At 43.9% G+C, this 20,081-nt stretch overlaps 1 long non-coding RNA gene and 1 pseudogene across 2 annotated transcripts in view; one reads left to right on the top strand and one right to left on the bottom strand.

The window, feature by feature from the left end:
* Positions 1 to 8,516: 8,516 nt before the first annotated feature.
* LOC140470046 (cyclic AMP-responsive element-binding protein 1 pseudogene) lies at positions 8,517 to 12,006 on the bottom strand (annotated as a pseudogene).
* A 3,054-nt stretch (positions 12,007 to 15,060) lies between these two features.
* Positions 15,061 to 20,081, top strand: part of LOC140469982 (uncharacterized) — a 124,493-nt gene continuing 119,472 nt past the window's right edge. For both annotated transcript variants that reach the window (XR_011956255.1, XR_011956254.1), the window contains exons 1-3: positions 15,061 to 15,443; positions 15,898 to 16,031; positions 18,909 to 19,031. This is a non-coding gene — a long non-coding RNA (uncharacterized lncRNA). The remainder of the gene's footprint in view (positions 15,444 to 15,897; positions 16,032 to 18,908; positions 19,032 to 20,081) is intronic.

Here is a 20,081-nt window from a genome sequence, read left to right as displayed (position 1 = left end):
ACATCAATCACCCGCGGGTCATTTGTTGGCTAGAGCATGCGCAGTGCGTCCTGCTTAACTGATATGTTGGGTAATGTGATGGGAGAGTTTACTGAGGGTCAGAATTCCCTTTGTGTGAGCTCTGCAGTAGATTTCCTTTATTCATGGAGGGAATTGCCTTCCCACTCATGACTGTATAGCTGTGATTGATGAATCAATGCAATCTGAATCAGTACATAAACACCTCATTTTCACTGCTTTTCACAACATCTTCTTTCGCACATTGTATCACACTCTTCTTTGAAAACAAAAAAAAACATGAAACGGAGCCTCAAGGAGCAGGCGTAGGGCATTCATTCCCTTCAGCTTGTTCCCCCATTCTATCAGATCATGGCTTGGCCAACCCAGACCTCAACACTTCTTTTATGCTTGATCCGCATAGCCCTCAACTGCTCAATATTTCAAAAGTATATCTGCCCTCTTTTAAAATAATTTGAGATAGAATCACAGATTCCCTACTATGTGGAAACAGGCCCTTCAGCCCAACAAGCCAGAACAACCCTCCAAAGAGTAACCCAACCATTCCCCTCCCACATTTAACTTTCACAAGTTTTTGGGCGAGAAAACTCTAGCCATTATCTGAGAAAAAAAATCTTTACTTTTCCTAAAATGAATGTTCCCTTATGTAATGTCCCCTGGTTTGAGACTTCACTGGTGCTAAAAGATCTAGTCAACATCTACCCTGTCAAGCTCCTCAGAATCTTGTTTCCATAAGATCACTTCTGCTTATCTATTCTTGATAGGCCAACCCTTTCGTCCTCAAAGCAGCTAAGTGAATCTTTTTTGAATGGTCTCCGATGTTAGTTTATTCTTTATTAAATATGGGAGCTAACATTGTATACAGTACTCCAAGTGAGGACTCAGCAACAGCCAATGTGGTTAACCAATCCTCAGTCCATACTAATACATTACGCTGATACCATGAGCTCCTAAATTGTGCAATTAACTTTTATGTAGCACCTTATCATTTACATTTTTAAAATCCAAATACAGAGCATCATTGGATTGCCCTTTATCAGTCCTGCTTGTTCTCTCCTCAATGAACTGTCATAAATTTGTCAAATATAGTTTCTCTTTCACAAAACCCAGTCTACCATGTTTAATGATAAGCTTTTCTAAATATCCTGCAATTTCTTTCTTTAATATTTGACTCTGTAGATTATTTCAGTAAATGTGCTAAGTACGATTCCCCTCTCTTAAATCCATGCAGACTCTGTCCAATCCTGTCTCTGTTCAGTAAGAAATTTGACTGTTCTCCAATATAGTTAGTAAATGTATCTGTATTTATTTTTAAAAACTGATTACTTACAAATGCTGGACCCATGCAATATCAATGAATTAGTGACTCTGAATTGGGGTTATAATTTTTTTTGTTAGTTCCTTTTCATACTGTGTTATGCAGACAGCACCAAGTGATCACTCTTAATTGTGAGGAACTTTGAAAATAATATATTTTAAAAATGACATCCCAAAATGCTGCCTCATTAGTGTGCAAGGAGGATTTGCATTCAATAGTTTGCAGATGAAATTGAACAGATTTTTGCTGCATTTTGGCCAGACTGCAGGTTACACCAAAGTGGCAACTCTGTTGTCAAATTCTTACTTGACACTGCCCGAGGCGATACTGATGGGACTTCACTTTGCCATTCTTGTTCACCAGCTTTATTTCCAGGTTTAATCGTGTAATCATTCTAGAGCTTGTAATTTTAGACAACTTCTCTTTTAGGAACATATGTAAGTATCATACTGAAATGTTGCACTGAATGGTACCAAATCTGAAATTAGTCTCTAATCTGACCCTTCTACAAATGTATTGGCATAAGTCTATGCCAGTTATTTTTCTGAAGCCTATGATTCCTGATGAAGGGCTTATGACCGAAACATCAACTCTCCTGCTTCTCGGATGCTGCCTGACTTGCTGTGCTTTTCCAGCATGACACTTTCCGACTCTAATGTCCAGCTTCTTTGGTCATCACTTTCTCCTTTGATCAACAAAAATTATTCTTGGTTTAATCTTCTCAAAATTGCAATAGGAACCAATTCATGAAATTCAGATATCGCACATTTACCTTAACTATGTGAAGTCTAAATTATTCTAGTAATTGAAACCGTGCTGACAAACTTGTGCAGTATCAGTGCCTCACCTTTACAGTGTTCCCAGATATCACGCAGCTGCAGTATTTTGTTTTGCACTCAGCTATATGATGTTCTCACTTGTTTCTTTGTGAAAGATTACAAAATTAACTTGGATGAATGAACTTATGATTTCTTTAACCAATGTTGGGAGAAAGAAATGTCAGTATTTCAAGTGCTGATAAAGTAAAATAAACTGATAATCAGTAGAAAGGGTTTAAGATGGATATGGAACAAATGCTGACAAATGGGACGAGATTAATTTTGGATATCTGGTCAGCATGGCCAAGTTGGACTGAAGGGTCAGATTTTGTGTTGTACAACTGCGACTTCATTCTCACAATTATTCAAGAAGTTAAATACTTCGAGGAGGAAAAGGAAATTTATGCAGAGAATGCACTTGAAATGATGATTGAGGTATATCAAACTCACATTATTTCATGACCTTTTCCTCTGGGTTCTTCAATGAACAAACTTGTTTTGTTATCTGAATAAATATGTATCATGTGATTTGTTCACACAAAATATTAGGATCTGGTGAACTATTAAGAAGTGTTCACGTTTAAAATTTAGGTAGCGTGATTGTTAAGCAAGAAAAGGTTGGCGTTTTACTCCCACTGAATCATTGCTCTATAAAAGGTAACAAGCTTTTTATCTGTTCTGGGCACTGAATATATGGAAGTCAATTCTGAAGGAAAAAATCCTCGTCGGTAATGTTCCCACATTTGTGGAGTAATTGCTTCTGGTCACTCTTCAGGTTATAGAGGCTCAGAAAGAAATGAGTTGGCCAAAGTTAGGAACATCATTTGGATGGACTATGCTCATTGGGGAAACTTGCAGGATCTGTAGAAGGAACACGTGTTTCAGAGTGTATGCAATAAACCTGAACATTGTTATTTTTTTCACAGAGTTTGTGACCCGACTGGAGCAGCAATGAAGCTCGTATTGTTTTTTAAATTTCCGAGCTTGCCAAATTATTGTTGGTAAATGCAGGTGACTTTATCAGAGCACATTTCACACTCCCCAGCCAGGAATTTGGTCCCAATTCTGTCAGTCCATCCGTTCCAATGGATAACAGGTATTTTAAATGTGAGCACTCCATTTAACTATTTGAATTGAACACTTCAGTGGTTACATCCTCTTGGATTCTTAATTTCAAATTACTCAATGTGATTTTTTGTCCCCCCTGAATTTGCCAAGCACTGGGCAGTTCTGGAATATTGTAAAACATTTACAATAGATGCATTTACACTATTGAAGGCAACCTGGCAGATTTGAATACCATTCAGGTAGTCAACAACAATACATAAGTAACTTTATGAATTGCTTACTGTACACCAACAACACAAGCCAAGTATTAGTGAGACCACAGATTGTCTCCCAAGGATTCCCAAATCTAAACAGTGCATTCCAGATATGCTCACTAACACCATCTGGGAGCAGTCTCCCAAAGTGCTCCCAGAACTTAGAAAGCACATACACTACCCTCCAAAGATAAATCTGCTGTCACAGGCTTCACTCTTATTGAATACAATGGCATTCATTATCCAGTTCTTTAACGTGACAAATGAGCTTACAAACAATTTATAAAATACTTTAAATCCTGAAGAAATGTGATGTCAGCCCTTTGTAGAAGTGAATGGAAAGTGTGATGTTTGCTTGAACGTTGGCTCTATGTATCAGACTGATCTGAACCTTTAGCAAGATGTGGGATGTTTCCCACACACTTTGTTTAAAAAAGCAAAGATTATGCTCTGAGATTTAAATGTTCGATCAGGTTTAATAAAAACCCTTCCAAAAATTGAGTTTGACTTCAGCTCCTTTAAAGAGACATGCTCTTGGCCTTCAATTTTGTGACATGTGATCATTCTTTGGTAAAGGTGGCTGTGTGTAACACTGCAGGATGTTGTGCTGAAGTGCCTCATTGGGTGGAGGAGCTTTATTACTGGTGTAACTTGGCTAATTTTGAGATGGAATATTATTGTGAGTTAAATCTTGTTTTTAAACCGAGACGTGCTTGTGTAACTCAAGTGTAGAAACTATGCTCATGTTTGCAATGAACCTTTCACTTTTGGAGATTAGTATTTTTCCAATCTGTTTTGTAAATAAAGTTCACTATAGAAAGCACAGTGCTGGAGAACATCAGGTCCAGCTGCATCTCTGAGGGGAATAAAACATTGTAAGCTCCAAGTCTCATGACCTTTTGTCCGTTCAGATGAAGAGTCAGTGAACTTCAAATGTAACATTTTTTTTCACTTCACAGATACCCTCAGAACTGCTGAGTTTCTCCAGCACTTTGTTTCTGTGGTTGAGATCTCCAGCACGTACAGTTTATTTTTTTGTTATAGATCCTGTGATTTGACCTGGGGAGCGAAGGGCTGCAACTGTGACCAACGAGGATAAAACTCCCTAACCACGGAAAACAAACTGGTTTTTTATACTTTGCAAAACACGACTGTAAATAAGAAATGCAACTTTACTAAGTGTAAGAAGGCATACCACCTGCCTTGTCTCAAACTTGCTACTCATCTTTGAGGACTAACCTGTCAGAATTGTGTTTGCTCCCTTCCTTTGAGATCACAGTCCACAAATGTCCCAGTTCCAATTCCTGGGCCGGGCCCGGTTACCACATTGCAGTGTGTTGGGGAGCTTTGTGTCAGCCTGAAGTTTTTGTTAAGAGCAACATTGCAGGTTGAAGTTGACGGTTTTGCCTAATATTGTGTAATCAAACTTGGAGGAAATCCTTCCGAATGTATTGATTAACTGGGCTGAGCTTGTTTACATGCAGCCCTGTTAGTAGTGCTGTAATATTCTCAATTAATAATCACACAACACCAGGTTATAGTCCATCAGGTTTATTTGGAAGCACACTAGCTTTCAGAGCACCGCTCCTTCATCAGGTGATTGTGGAGGGCACAATTCTAAGGCACGGAATTTGTAGCAAACATTTACAGTGTGATGTAACTGAAATTATCCATTGAAAAATACCTTGATTGTCTGTTCAGTCTTTCATTTGTTCGAATACCATGATAGTTTCACTTCTTTCATGTGTAAATTACAAATCCTTTTTTTTTTAAAGTTGCATTCCTGACAGTGGCCCACCAAATCACTCATTGTATTAGTCACTGCACAGACTCAACAAAGAAATGAAACTGGATGGACCACATTGTATTTTCTCGTGCACTGGAAAATACAACCACACAATCAGCCCTCTTGACCCTGCAACTTCTGTCTCACTGTGGTCCAACAGCAGCAGCAGAACTGTACTCCAGCCCAATCTGAAATCTCATGGCCTGGTATATCCCCCACTCAACCATTAACATCAAGTCAGGGGAATCAACCCTGGTTCAATGGAGAGTTCCGCAGGGCATGCCAGGAGCAATACCAGGCATACCTAAAAATGTGGTACCAACCTGGTGAAGCTACAGTGCAAGCAACACCAAATAGAACTATGTGATCAAACAACCAATGGATCAGATCTGAGTTCTGCCACACCTAGTCAGGAATGGTGATGGACAATTAAACAACTCACTGCAGGAAGCATCACAATATCCCTACCCTTACTAATGGAGGAGCCTCACACATTCATGCAACAGATAAGACAACAGCATTTGCAGCAATCTTCAGCCAGCAGTGCCAAGTGGATGAGCCTTCTCTATTGGTCCCTGACTTCACAGATGTGAATTGAATTGGTTGAAAACTCATTTCAAATCAGATCAAGAAATTGACAAGTAGTGTAAAGGCTATGGGCCCTGCCGCATTGTGGCAATAATACTGATGGCTGTGCTCCAGAACTTGCTGTAAATGTGTTGCTGGAAAAGCACAGCAGGTCAGGCAGCATCCAAGGAGGAGGAGAATCGATGTTTTGGGCATGAGCCCTTCTTCAGGAATGAGTTCCTGAATGCTGCCTGACCTGCTGCTCTTTTCCAGCAACACATTTTCAGCTCTGATCTCCAGCACCTGCAGTCCTCACTTTCTCCTCCAGAACTTGCTGCCCACCAAGACAAGTTGTGCTCCAGCACTGGCATCTGGGAAACATTTCCAAATGTCAGTAGTGTTGTTCAACACAAAAACGCAGGACACATTCAACCCAGCCAATTTCCCTCCATCAGTCCACACTCCCTCAGCAGTGAAGTGTTGGAAGTTGTCATCGATAGTGCTGTCAAGCACATGCTCACAATAACCTGCTCAGTGACACCCAGTTTGGGTTCTGCCAGGGCCAATCAGCTTCTGAGCTTGTAACAGACTTGATTCACAAACTGACAAACAGCTGAATACCACAGCTGAGGGCAACAGCACAGTCCCACTCCAAGACCACTATTTCGACTTCATTGATATCACCTGACCTCACCACAGTCTCAGCTCATTTACTGAAACTCTCTTTCATTATCTAAACCCACTCCTGACCAGCATCCCACAATCACCCTCCCTATAATCTTCAGAATATTGAGAACTCTACCGCCCAAGTATTCACTTGTACTTGCTGATCCATCAAAATGCTCCCATTTATAAGCAACAGCAATTTACTTTCACACCCTTGACTTAATTCCTGGCTGTAATCATTCCTATCTTCCTGCACCACACACCCTTTCACATCTCAACAACTCATTTTAGTTCAGACTCTCAATGATGTGTTTATTTTTGGGTTCAGCTGTGTGACTGTTTCTATAGATTCCAAGGCAAAATGGTCTGGAATTCCTACCCTCTAAGATCTGCTTTCTTCCTTGAAGTCATTCCTGAAAAATTGCTTATTTGGTAATGGTTTTGGTCACCGGATATAACATTCTCCATCTGTGGTCTTATGTCAAAAGTTCTCAATATTTTTGTGAAATTAAAAATGTGTTGATTTGTACAGATATCTTCTACTCTTCACTATCTCTGAGTGAATAATCTGTAATATCTCCTACCCAACCACGTTGTGGGAGCACCTTCACCATACAAACTGCAGCAGTACAAATAAGTCAAACATCACCTTCTCAACAGGCAAGAGAGCTTTGGCCTTGATCACTGGTATCTGTGGAAGGAGAAATACACATGATGTTTCAGGGAGTGCAATATGAATTATCGGGAATGAAAATGGTGCAGAATTTGACTGGCAGAAATGGAAGGAAAATCCACTCACTTATTGGAAAAAAGAACTCTTGACTGTCAAAGATATTGTGGAAAAAATAACCTGATAATGGGGCATATGGTCAGGAGCCGGGCAGCAGTGGACAATTCATTTACAAAGAGGTCTGTGAACGTAATAGTAAAATACTACACAGAACAAAAATACACACGAGAGACTAAGGAAGCTAGATAACAAACAAGTGGACATCAAAGAGCCCAGAGATGAATCAGAGCAATGTTCACTTTTATGATCCCACAGTCAGAGATGTCTAGCACAGAAACAGACTCTTCAGTCCAACCCATCTGTGCCAACCAAGTATTCTAACCTAACGTATTCGCATTTGCCAGCACTTGGCCAACATCCCTCTGAACACTTCCTATTCAAATGCCTTTGAAATGTTACAATTTTAGTTGCCCTTTAGGCTCCTTTTAAATTCCCCCCCACCCCCCACCCTAAACCTCTATCCTCTAGTTCTATGCTCCACCAACCCTTGTCTAGTTACGGTATCCATGTCCCTCACGATTTTTGTAAGCCTCTAAAACATCACACCTCAGCCTATAACACTGCAGCGAAAATGGCCCCAGCCTATCATGCCTCTCCCTGCAACTCAAATCCTCCAACGCTGGCAACATCCTTGAAAATCAATTCTCAAACCTTTCAAGTTTCAGTGCCTCCTTCTGAAAGGAGGGAGACCAGAACCGCACACAATATTCCAAAAGTGACCTAACCAATGTCCTGTCCAGCTCCTTTACTCAATGCTCTGACCAATAATGGGAAGCATACGAAATGCCTTTTTCGCTATCCTATCGACCTGCGACGCTACTTTCAAGGAACTATGAACCTGCATTCCAAGGTCTCTTTGTTCAGCAAGACTCTCCATGACCTTACAATTCAATGTGTGAGTCCTGCTCTGATTTGCTTTTCTAAAATGCAGCACCTCACATTTATCTAAATTAAACCCTATCTGGCACTCCTAGCCCATTGTTCCATCCGATCAATATCCCATTGTACTCTGAAATACCCGTTATCACTGTCCACAATACCTCCAATTTTGGTGTCACCTGCAAACTTACTAACTATACCGCCTCTGTTCACATCCAAATCATTTAAACGAATGACAAAACAAATCCAGAAAAAGATCCATTTCTCTGTGTGTGAATATGCTCTGTGTAAATCCTTTCCTTTGTCTCTCTACCAGAGAAGGCTGCACATGCGTCCCGCTGAACTTTGCCCCCTACAAAGCTGGCGGCTGCACGTGCCCAGTTAATCGTTGCCCCGAATAAAGATGGTGGCGCTTACTCGAGTCAATCGCGAGATGAGGCATTGTCCCGTTTACTGCAAAAACGGGACTAAGTTTCAAATTTGTATTTTCCGATGTGCACCAAATGACTATGAACCCTCTCAACCCATACCAACACCATTTCCCTCCCGCTTGCTGCTGTTTATTTCTATCTTTACCAACGGCTCTCTGTCCACACATCCCGAACCGACCGCGAGGATGATCACGTGGTATAGTCTACTCCCGCCCCTCATTCATCCTGATTGATCGGAGGACCAACTGCCCCGCCAGGTCCTCCAGAGCCGTCCCTGCCTTTCCATTGGTCCGCCTCTGACATCAATCACCCGGGACCCATTGTTGGCTGGAGCACACGGATTGCGTCGTGGCTTTTGTTGCTGGTCATGAGTTACAAGAGTTAAAAATGACACAACAGCATCTCAAAACCACCTGATGAAGAAGCTTCCAAATAATCCTGTTGACCAATAATCTGGTGTTCTGTGAATTTTACTTTTGTCCATCCCAATCCAACACTAACACCTCCAAGTCACGAATGAGGGAGGGATGTATAACAGAAGAACTAGGAACAGGAGAAGGCCTTCCTGCCCTTCGAGCCTGCTCTGCCATTCAATAAGATCATGGCTGATCATTTCGTGGACACTGAACCATTTACCCATGTTCTCACCGTGTCCATTAATTAATTACGTTTTTAAAAATCTAACCTAGCTTTAAAAACATTTACTGAACTAGCATCAACTACTTCCCTGGGCAATGAATTCCATCGAGGTCAAGAAGTTCCTGCTCAATTCAGTCTTAAATTTGCTGCCTCTAATCTTGCGATGATGCTCTCTTGTCCTTGCTTCACCTGCCAGTGGAAACATCTCTCTATTTCTATTTTATCCATTCCATTCATTATTTTATATCTTTCCATTCTTCTGAATTCCAATGAATATAATCCCAATCTACTCAGTCTCTCTTAAACCAAACCCCTCAACTCTGGGATCAACCTAATTAACCTCCTCTGCACCCTCTCTCGTGCCAGTACATCCTTTCTCAAGTAAGACGACAAAAACTACATGCAGTACTCCAGGGGTGGTCTCACCAGCACTCAAATACAGCTGGAACATAACCTCTGCCTTTAAACACATTCCTTTCAGCAACGAAGGACAAAATTCCATTTGCTTTCTGAACTGATTGTTGTACCTGGTGACCAACCTTCATGCAGAAGGATGCTCAGGTCACTCTGCAGAGCAAATGATGCAACTTTTTAACATTCAAGTGATTTTATTTTTAAATGTTACTACAACCAAAGAGTATAAACTTTATACTTACAAACATTCTATTTAATTTGACAGACCATTACCCACTCACTCAAATGTATCTTTGTTGCTCTGCAAAGTTTCACAGTCCTCCGCTCACTTTGTCCTGCTAATCATCTTGGTGTCACATGCAAACTTTGACACCCTACATGTAGTTCCAACTCCAAATCATCTGTATCAGTTGTAAATAATTGCAGTCCCAACACTGATTCCTGAGGCACACGACGTGTCAATGATTGTCAGCAAGAATAATACTCATTTGTCCCCAACAGTTTGCTTCCTATTAGTTTACCAATCTTCTATCCATGCTAATACTCTACCGCTAACGCCATGCACCCTTATATTGTGCAACAGCCTCTTGCACAGCACCTTGTTGATGGTCTTTTGGAAATCCAGGTACACCACATCCACTGGGTCGCCATTGTCCACCTTGTTTGAAATGTCTTCATAGAATTCCAAAAGATTGGTCAAGCATGACCTGCCCTTCATGAACCCATACTGCATCTGTACAATGGACAATTTCTATCGAGATTCCCTGTTATTTCTTCCTTGATAATAGACCCAAACATCTTTCCCACTACAGAGAATAAACTAACTGGTATATAATTCCCCACTTTTTGTCCACCTTCTTTTAAAAACAGTGGTGTCACTTTTGCTGTTTTCCAATATGCTGGGACTGCCACAGAGTCCAGTGAATTTTAGAAAATTACTGCCAATGCATTTGCTGTTTTTCCTGGCATCTCTTTTAGTACCCTGGGAGGAATTCCATCAGGGTCAGAAGACTTTTCTATGGTTAGCTCAATTACCTCCAAACAGTCTAAAACTAGCTGTTCCGTAATAATGATAGTTTCCAAATCCTCACCTACCTTTGTCTCTTTGCTAGTTACTGGAAAGATATTAGTATCCTCCACTGTGATATCCCATAACTAAATGCTTCTTCTCATTTTCCAAAGGACCAACATTTACTTTAGCCATTCTTTTCTCATTATATATATTTATATACACTTTTGCTCTCTGTCTTTATAGTCTGTGTTAGTTTATTTTTCTCATGTTCTATATTACTTTTCTTTATAGCTCTTTTGTGGCTTTCAGTTGACCTTTAACGTTTTCCCAGTTCTAGTTTCACGCTGTTTTTGGCCACTTTGTACACCTTCTCTTTCAATTTGATTTTCCAGAATAGCAACCCGATTCTCCAAGCGTTTCACATACTCTTTCTTCTTGTGACGGCACTCTCGAGCCGCTTCCCTGTTTTTCATGAGGCAGATTTCACATTTCTGAGTGGTTTCTTCAGCATTCTGGGACTGGCTTTGCAGGACTGGTGAAGATGCCATAACCATTCCCTGGCCAGCAGTGGAGTTAGGAGTTGTACGGATCTTATAGGTTTGGACATCTTCAGCAGCACCTCGTACAAGCACTTGGCTGCCTGGCACAGAAGGGCTTATGCCCAAAACGTTGATTCTCCTGTTCCTTGGATGCTGCCTGATTCCTGAAGAAGGGCTTATGCCCGAAACGTCGATTCTCCTGTTCCTTGGATGCTACCTGACCTGCTGCGCTTTTCCAGCAACACATTTTCAACAAAGATTTGCTGTCCATCGGGGCTCTTTGCATACTGTACAATGGCTGCTCCAACCTTGGCTGTAGCTGCGTTGGTCATTGTTAGTGTCTGGAGTCCTTGCACTCCATCTGAACCATTGCTGGCCAGCTGAATTGCTCCCCCGCTGTGTGATAGCAATGAATTGTCTGCTGATAGTCTGATAGATGGGTGTCTGCATCGTCATTGTAGTAACAGTTGAGACAGACTCTTCTTCTGATTTTTCCTCATCAATTTCTTGGCACACCAGGGGATCAGAAGAAAGTTCATTCAGGATTTTCCTGAATGAAGGCTGTCTCAATAGAATTTCTCTACGTTTCTGAGAGTCAGTCATGCTATCCACAGATTCCTTGGAGTCCTCACATTCAGATATAGTAGAGATCTTAACAGTCTGAACTGGAGGGGACTGTATGACTGAAGACTGAGCTGCTTGGATAACTCCTTGCACTTGAACAGTCTGCCCATTCGGCAAATGCACTGAAGTTACTGCTAGACTTGTCGTTGATTGGATCCCAGGCATGGTTACCTGCATGGTCATGTTATATATTAATTATCCAGATGAAGGGACTGGGGGCATTCTAGCAAAGTTTGCCAATGATACGAAGTTAGGTGGACAGGCAGGTAGTACTGAGGAAGTGGAGAGGCTGCAGAATGATCTAGACAGTTTGGGAGAGTGGTCCAGGAAATGGTTGATGAAATTCAACGTGAACAAATGCGAGGTCTTGCACGTTGGAAAAAAGAATACAAGCATGGACTACCTTGTAAACGGTGAGAAAATTCATAAAGCCAAAGTACAAAGGGATCTGGGAGTGCTAGTCGAGGATTCTCTAAAGGTAAACATGCAGGTTGAGTCCATGATTAAGAAAGCGAATGCAATGTTGTCATTTATCTCAAGAGGGTTGGAATATAAAAGCAGCGATGTGTTACTGAGACTTTATAAAGCTCTGGTTAGGCCTCATTTGGCGTACTGTGTCCAGTTTTGGTCCCTATACCTCAGGAAGGACATACTGGCACTGGAGCGTGTCCAGCGGAGATTCACACGGATGATCACTGGAATGACAGGTCTAGCATATGAGGAACGGCTGAGGATCCTGGGATTGTATTCATTGGAGTTTAGAAGGTTAAGGGGAGATCTAATAGAAACTTACAAGATAATACATGTTTTGGAAGGGGTGGATGCTAGGAAATTGTTTCCGTTAGGTGAGGAGATTAGGACCGGTGGGCACAGCCTTAGAATTAGAGGGGGTAAATTCAGAACAGTAATGCGGAGACATTTCTTCAGCCAGAGAGTTGTGGGCCTGTGGAATTCATTGCCACGGAGTGCAGTGGAGGCTGGGACACTAAATGTCTTCAAGGCAGAGATTGATATATTCTTGATGTCACAAGGAATTAAGGGCTACAGGGAGAATGCGGGTGAGTGGAGTTGAAATGCCCATCAGCCATGATTAAATGGCGGAGTGGACTCGCTGGGCCAAATGGCCTTACTTCCACTCCTATGTCTTATGTTCTTAGGGTCTAATTTGATCACTTTCCTTCGATACCCATTGCCGAGTATACCTTTTCATACAGTCCTTCCTTTTCACTGGAATACATCTTTGCTGAGCACTTTGTAAAATGTCTTTGAAAATCTTCCACTGCTCATCAACTTCCCACCATAAAATTTTTGTTTACAGTCTACTTTATCCAGATTCTCTCTCATTCTATTGTAGTTCCCAGTGTTCAAGCACAGGACCCAGTTAATAGATTTTATCTTCACACTCTCCATATGTATTCTAATTCAACCATACAGTGATCGCTTCTTCCCAGGGGATCGCTAACTCTGAAGTCATTAATTATTCCTGCCTCATTGCACAGGGCCAGATCTTGGATAGCTTGCTCCCTTGTCAGTTCCATTTCATACTGTTCAAGAAAACTATCATGAATACACTTAGTGAACTCCTCAAGGCTACCTTGACTGAGCTGGTTTGACCAATCTACATGTAGATTAAAACCATCGACGATAATAGCTGTACCATTTGTACAGGCATTAGTTATTTATTTGTTTGTTTATTGCCCATGCCAATGTGATGTAATTATTTGGTGGCCTATACATTGCACCTATCAGTGACTTTCTTGTTAGAATTTTGACTGCATCATTCCTGTTTCTCCTAATGTATGGCAATACCAACAACAACTTGCATTGTATGGAACTTTCACAATGGCAAATCTCCTAAGGTGCTTCATGGATGATCAAAACATTGATTAAAGAGAATGATTTTAAAATACATCTTAAAAGGAAGATAGAGAAGGTTAGGGAGGCTATTCCACAGACTTCTGCCCTTGACAGCTCCAGCTGTGGAATGATACAGGTGGGGTGGGTTGGAAAGGGAACGTGCAAAGGGGAAATGGAAAAGTGCAAGCAGTGCATAAAGTCTTAAGGATAGAGGAGGTTCCAGACCGAGTCTGTCATGGAGTTTGAAGCACTGCAACAGGTTCATGCATGTCACGACTATAGTGCTAAAAGAGATTTCTGCTGTCCGAAACAGCGTGACGGATCTTGTATTGTGGACTTATGAAATGACAGTGATCTCTACCAAACATGTACGAGGTAGAGTCAGGGCAATAATGAGATGCTGCAGCAGGAGGGGAACAGGTAACTCCATACAAAACCCTACTCTTTCTCACCCATTTTCAACTCCAAAACCGAGTGAGTTCTAGAAAAGCACCTTTATATCCCACCACAACACTTTACCCCACAATCGTGGTATATGTGCACAAGGAGGAGTAGAACAGACTGTACTGGGACCGTGAAACACTTGGTAAAGACTAAAATCATCTGACTATTGAGAGCACCACCACATTGTATGGGTTTTCTATTGTTTTTACTCGGTTCCTGACTTCCCTTATTTTCCCTCATGAACCTGTTCAAAGTTGTTTTTACACACACCTGCAGTACCTGTGAATTGAACGCCGGTCTCTCGGTCCAAGATTCGGGATATTTTCCCTGCATCACAAGGCATCGACTCCAACTTCCCTTGTCCGTTAATGTTTCTGTTGCTTAACTGCTGAGTCGCACCTGAATCACCTCTGCCTTTGGAAGGAAGGGGCGGAACTGGAGGACCGAGCAGCGGCCGGTCCTCCAACCAGAGTGAGTGAGGAGAGGGGCCAATGCATTCTGTGGAGTGAACGCTTCAGGATTGGTCAGAAAGCAAACTGCTTTGCAGGATTGATCATTGCCACGGCATGGCGGAGCATTAAACACCTCTCATAAACCAATGTGAGATTTTAAAGAAATAGTTCAGATGTAAATCTGACAATGAACATATTTCCAATCGATTTACACAACTTGAGTAACAAACTTATTTTCAAACTCCCAGAACGATTGGTAATTTACATACCTGGCTGGTATGGTTAAGTTGGACCGAACAATCTATTTACATATTAACCATCTCAATGACTGTAACTCGACAGAGCAATTGTTAATGTCAAATATTTCCCCCGTGATTCTGTGCAGATATGAATATTCTCTATGAACTCACTGACAACCTCCGACGCACGCGCAGTTTGGTTTCTATGAAGAGCATGCGCAGTGTCACATTAACCAGGACACGGCGAGTCATGGAACAGCTTTCTCTGGGTGCGGCTACGATCGGCTTCAGAGAGCGGCGTCTGGGAGACTCACTGGGAGAAAGGAGCGGAGAGAATTCACAAGACGCGGATATAGGTGAAAAAAATCCGAAAAAGACCCTCCAGACCCGGATAAGGAGATGATGGTCCCTGTCGGGAAAGCGGCCCAGGGTCACGGCCGCCATTTATTTGAGGGAAGAGGGAGCGCGGGCTTCAGAGCCGCCATCTTGAGAAGGTCAATGAGCAGGAGGGCGGGGCTATCGGGGTCGAGGACAATCGGAGGATAGACCCACCTGAGATTACTTCACTAAAGACATGAATGCACACGGTGGATTTTTCTTAACATCAGCAATTGTTTAATACTCACAGGTTTTTAATTACATCTTTTTGAAGCATTTAATTCTCATTTTCTCATTTGCAATGGTGGGATTTGTACCTGTGTCCAGTGAACATTTGCTGAGTTTCTGGATAAATTGTCTCACTTAATGCCACTAGGCCATCACTTCGCCTGCTCACAGGTTGCCCATCCCAGTGCAACATGAATCAAAACCCTTTCTTCCTGCACAATTGTTTGATCTTGCACTCTGGTGATATCACTTAGTATCTCTCCATGTGGTATCCCACACTGTGTGGGTCTAATTGCTGCCTCTGTCAATGTGCCTCGCTCTTGCAGCTTCTCCAGATCCTGAGCAAACAGACTTCTCCACTCCAGATCGACGATGGAGACTGGGATGTTCCAGATTTCTGTGGGACTCAGTGCCATTTGACATGTGTAGCCCTCACTGCATCAGTCTAATTTCCCATTCTGCTTATCTGTCTGTAGGTACTCAGGAAGTTCCTGACCTAATAGATTTACCAGCTGCTGGGTGTCTCATCCATCTCTCATTGAAGATGGTTTGTCAGCCAGAGAGACACAGGGCAGGGAGATCTGGAGCCTTCAGTAAATCCTGCAGTGAGGTAAGATCACACTCAGTGCACAGAACAGAGAGCAATGAGAGGGCTCCAAACATCAGCTAACAGGACATGACATAGCTATAGTGCTGGAGGGGGAGCACAGTACAGACACACCCCAGGTTCAGTCACCGCCTTTACTGCAAGTTTTCTTGTACTAAGACAACATCGGGAGTGTCACAGTTATCAATCCAAGCCTGTACAGTCTTAGTGAGCATCAGTACAAAAGAGGGGAAAGCAGGCCTTCCACGAGAGGGTGGGAATGCTGTCTGGGAATGTTCCATTCTGTGTTCCCTCTCCCACACTGTATCTATGGCTTGTCTTGTGGATCAGTGTCTTCAATCATTCTAATGCCAAAAACATTTCCTATCTCTGTACTTTCCTCCCCTCTCACCAATCACTTCACACATTTGAAACCTGCTCCAGTCCAGACGACTATCCATATCTCTCTAACTTACTTCAGTCTTACAACATGCCTTGTCACGATAGTCCACTCCCCCAATAACCCAAGACTTAGGGTCTGTTTCTGTGCTGCATGACTCTCTGGCTGAAGTCATCAATGCTGACCAGGTTTCCAGAACTGAATGAGTTGCATTTCCCTGCGTTTGGCCCATGGCCCTTCAAACCTTCTCCCCTCCATGTTCCTGCCCAAATGTCTTTTCCATGTTGTAATTGTTCTTGTTTCTCCCATGCGCCACTGGCAGTCCATTCCGTGTATGAACCGTCCTTTGTGGAAAATGTTGCCCCTCAGCTCCCTAAGTAAATCTTTGCTCTCAGTCACTCCTCAGGCCTTACCCATTCTGCTGTGGGACACAACCCCTCCCCAACATAGACTCCCCTCGGACATTACCCACCCTGCTGTGGGACACAACCCCTCCTCAGTACAGATTCCCCTCGAGCCTTACCCATCCTGCTGTGGGTCCGAACCCCTCCCCGGTCCAGACTCCCCTCGGGCCTTGCCCATTCTGTTGTGGGACACATCCCCTCTGAGGTACAGACTCCTCTCGGGCCTTAACCGTCTGGCTGGGGGATACAACCCCTCCCCGGTACAGTCTACCCTTGAGCCTTACCTGTCCTGCTTTGGGTCGCATACCCTCCCTGGTACAGAGTACCCTTGGGCCTCACCCTTCCTGCTGTGAGGCACAACCTCTCCCTGGTACAGACTCTTGACTGGCCTTAACCATCCTGCTGTGGGGTACAACCCCTCCCTGGTGCAATCTGCCCTCGGGCCTTACCCATCCTGCATGGGATACAACCCCTCCACGGTACAACTCACCTCAGACCTTACCAATCCTGCTGTGGGACACAGACCCCTTACCCATCCTGCTGAGGGACACAACCACATGTGTACAGAGTCCCCTTGGGCCTTACCCATCCTGCTGTGGGACACAATCCCTCCCCGGTACAGACTCCCCTCGGGCCTGACCCATCCTGCTATGGGACACAACCCCTCCCCGGTACAGACTCCCCTCGGGCCTTAACCATCCTGCCATGGGACACATCCCCTCCCCAGTACAGACTCCCCTCAGGCCTTAACCATCCTGCCATGGGACACAACCCCTCCCCAGTACAGACCCCCCTTGGGTCTTACCCATCCTGCTGCGGGACACAGCCACTCCTCGGTACAGACTCCCCTCAAGCCTTACCCATCCTGCTGTGAGACACAACCCCTCTACGGGTTGGACTCCCCTCAGGTCTTACCCATTCTGCTGTGGGACACAACCCCTCCCTGGTGCAATCTCCCCTGGGGCCTTACCTATCCTGCTGTGGGACACAACCAGTCCCCAGTACAGACTCCCCTCGGACCTTACCAATCCTGCTGTGGGGGACACGCTCCCCTGTACAGATTCCCGTCTGGCCTCACCCACCCTAACGTGGGACACAATGCCTCCCCGGCACAGATTTCCCTCGGACATTACCCATCCCGGGTTGTGACTTGTCCAAGGCCTTGCCCATCCTGCTGTGGGACATGACCATTTCCCGGTACAGAGTCCCCTCGGGCCTTACCCATCCTGCTGTGGGACACAACCCCTGTCCGGTACAGAGACCCCTCGGGCCTTACCCATCCTGCTGTGGGACACAACCCCTCCCCGGTACAGAGTACCCTTGGGCCTTACCCATCCTGCTGAGGGACACAACCCCTGTCCGGTACAGAGTCCCCTCGGGCCTTGCCCATCCTGCTGTGGGACACAACCCCTGTCCGGTACAGAGACCCCTCGGGCCTTACCCATCCTGCTGTGGGACACAACCCCTCCCCGGTACAGAGTCCCCTTGGGCCTTACCCATCCTGCTGTGGGACACAACCCCTGTCCGGTACAGAGTCCCCTCGTGCCTTACCCATCCTGCTGTGGGACACAACCCCTGTCCGGTACAGAGTCCCCTCGGGCCTTACCCATCCTGCTGTGGGACACAACCCCTGTCCGGTACAGAGTCCCCTCGGGCCTTACCCATCCTGCTGTGGGACACAACCCCTGTCCGGTACAGAGTCCCCTCGGGCCTTACCCATCCTGCTGTGGGACAGGTTGACAATTTTATTGAATAGAATCCCTTCCCTTGGTCCAGCAAGTCCACACCGACCCACGATACATACCCTGCTCAAAATAGCTTCAAAGTACATAGAAAAAGTGATCACTGAATTGGTTAAAATCTCCGCAGTTACATTGGGCAGTTTAAAAGTCTCGCTGTATCGGTGATATGTTCCTTTTCTTCAAACAGGTAACATTTTTATTAAAGCAGCAGATGTTCATTGTGAGAGTGTCTCTGTTAAACTAGAATCTGTTCTGTTCTCTGTGTAACAGGCTGTTGTTGTGTGCGATGGACTGTCACTAACAGTGTAATTGACCTGTGAGTCCTTGATCAGGTTTCCTTTGTCTGTAAATCTAGTGATCAGTGAACTACACGTCCGCTCTTCTTAGCGAAAACAAAGAATCATTTCTCACCGAAAAAACGGCACATCACAAAGCTACTTCATGGATCTTTGGCACACCCCACCGACCAGTGTATCTGGTAAGTCTGTTTCCTGAATAATTCTGAACTCGATCTGTAACTCTGACAGTATCTGTATTGCTTGTCAGTTGGATGAGAATTCAGCCTCTTTGGTCTGAGCTGTTTTGATGCAGGCGGTGGCTTCATTCTGTCTCTGCCAAGCTTGTTTTCTCCTTCTGCTGTGATTCTGGGAAATTCCTTTCTGCAGGTTAGAATATTCAGTGACTGAACATTGAATGATTTTGACTCTAACAGAGCAGTGGCCTTGTTTTCAGCTCATTATTCACTTTCCAATTCCTGGTTGTGTTGAATGTTACAGAAACAGGCTCTGAGCATTGTTTCCATTCCCTTGTGTTGGAGTCACTGACAGCCACATGGTCAGTCAGTTTCAGGCTGATGGATCAGTTTCTCTGTCCTATTAGATGGTGGTCACTTGCTCAGTTTCCGATAGCTCACCTCAGTGTCAGTCCATCAGCTGCTGAAACCCTCCATCCAGCATTTGTTCCCTCTGACCATGACTACCCAACACAGTCCCAGCTTGTCTCCCACATTCTACCTCCATATATTCATGATCACCTCAGATTCTACTGTCTGTGTCCTTACAGCGAGTCACGTAGGTCATCCACCTCCATTTCACGCTGCTCTACATTACATTCAGTACAAATGTTATTTCAGAATTCCATTCATTGTGTTTAAATACACCCCTGATCTTGTCCAGTCCAAACATCCAGGTTCCATCAGGTAGGTGGGTGTCCGCGTGGTCGGGTTGGAGCAACAGCAGGACACACTGAGGATCATACAGGGGATAAAGATGGGGTTGGATGCGGATGTTTAAGAAGAGAGAGCTGGTGTATTGTTGGAGATAGCTTCTCAGGGGAGTAGCACAGCGGTAGCCAGGTCTATAACACCACAACTCAATGGCCTGAGTTATCGGGAGAGGTTGGACAAGCTGGAATATTTTTCTTCAGAGCATAGGAGACATAAGGGCGATCTTATAGAAATGTATATGATCATGAGAAGCATGGATAGGGTGAATGCATTCAGTCTTTTTCCCAGGGTTGAAGAATTGAG

This window comes from Chiloscyllium punctatum, chromosome 50, assembly GCF_047496795.1.
Source record: "Chiloscyllium punctatum isolate Juve2018m chromosome 50, sChiPun1.3, whole genome shotgun sequence".
Lineage (NCBI taxonomy): Eukaryota > Metazoa > Chordata > Chondrichthyes > Orectolobiformes > Hemiscylliidae > Chiloscyllium > Chiloscyllium punctatum.
This window is presented reverse-complemented; position numbering and strand designations above follow the sequence as displayed.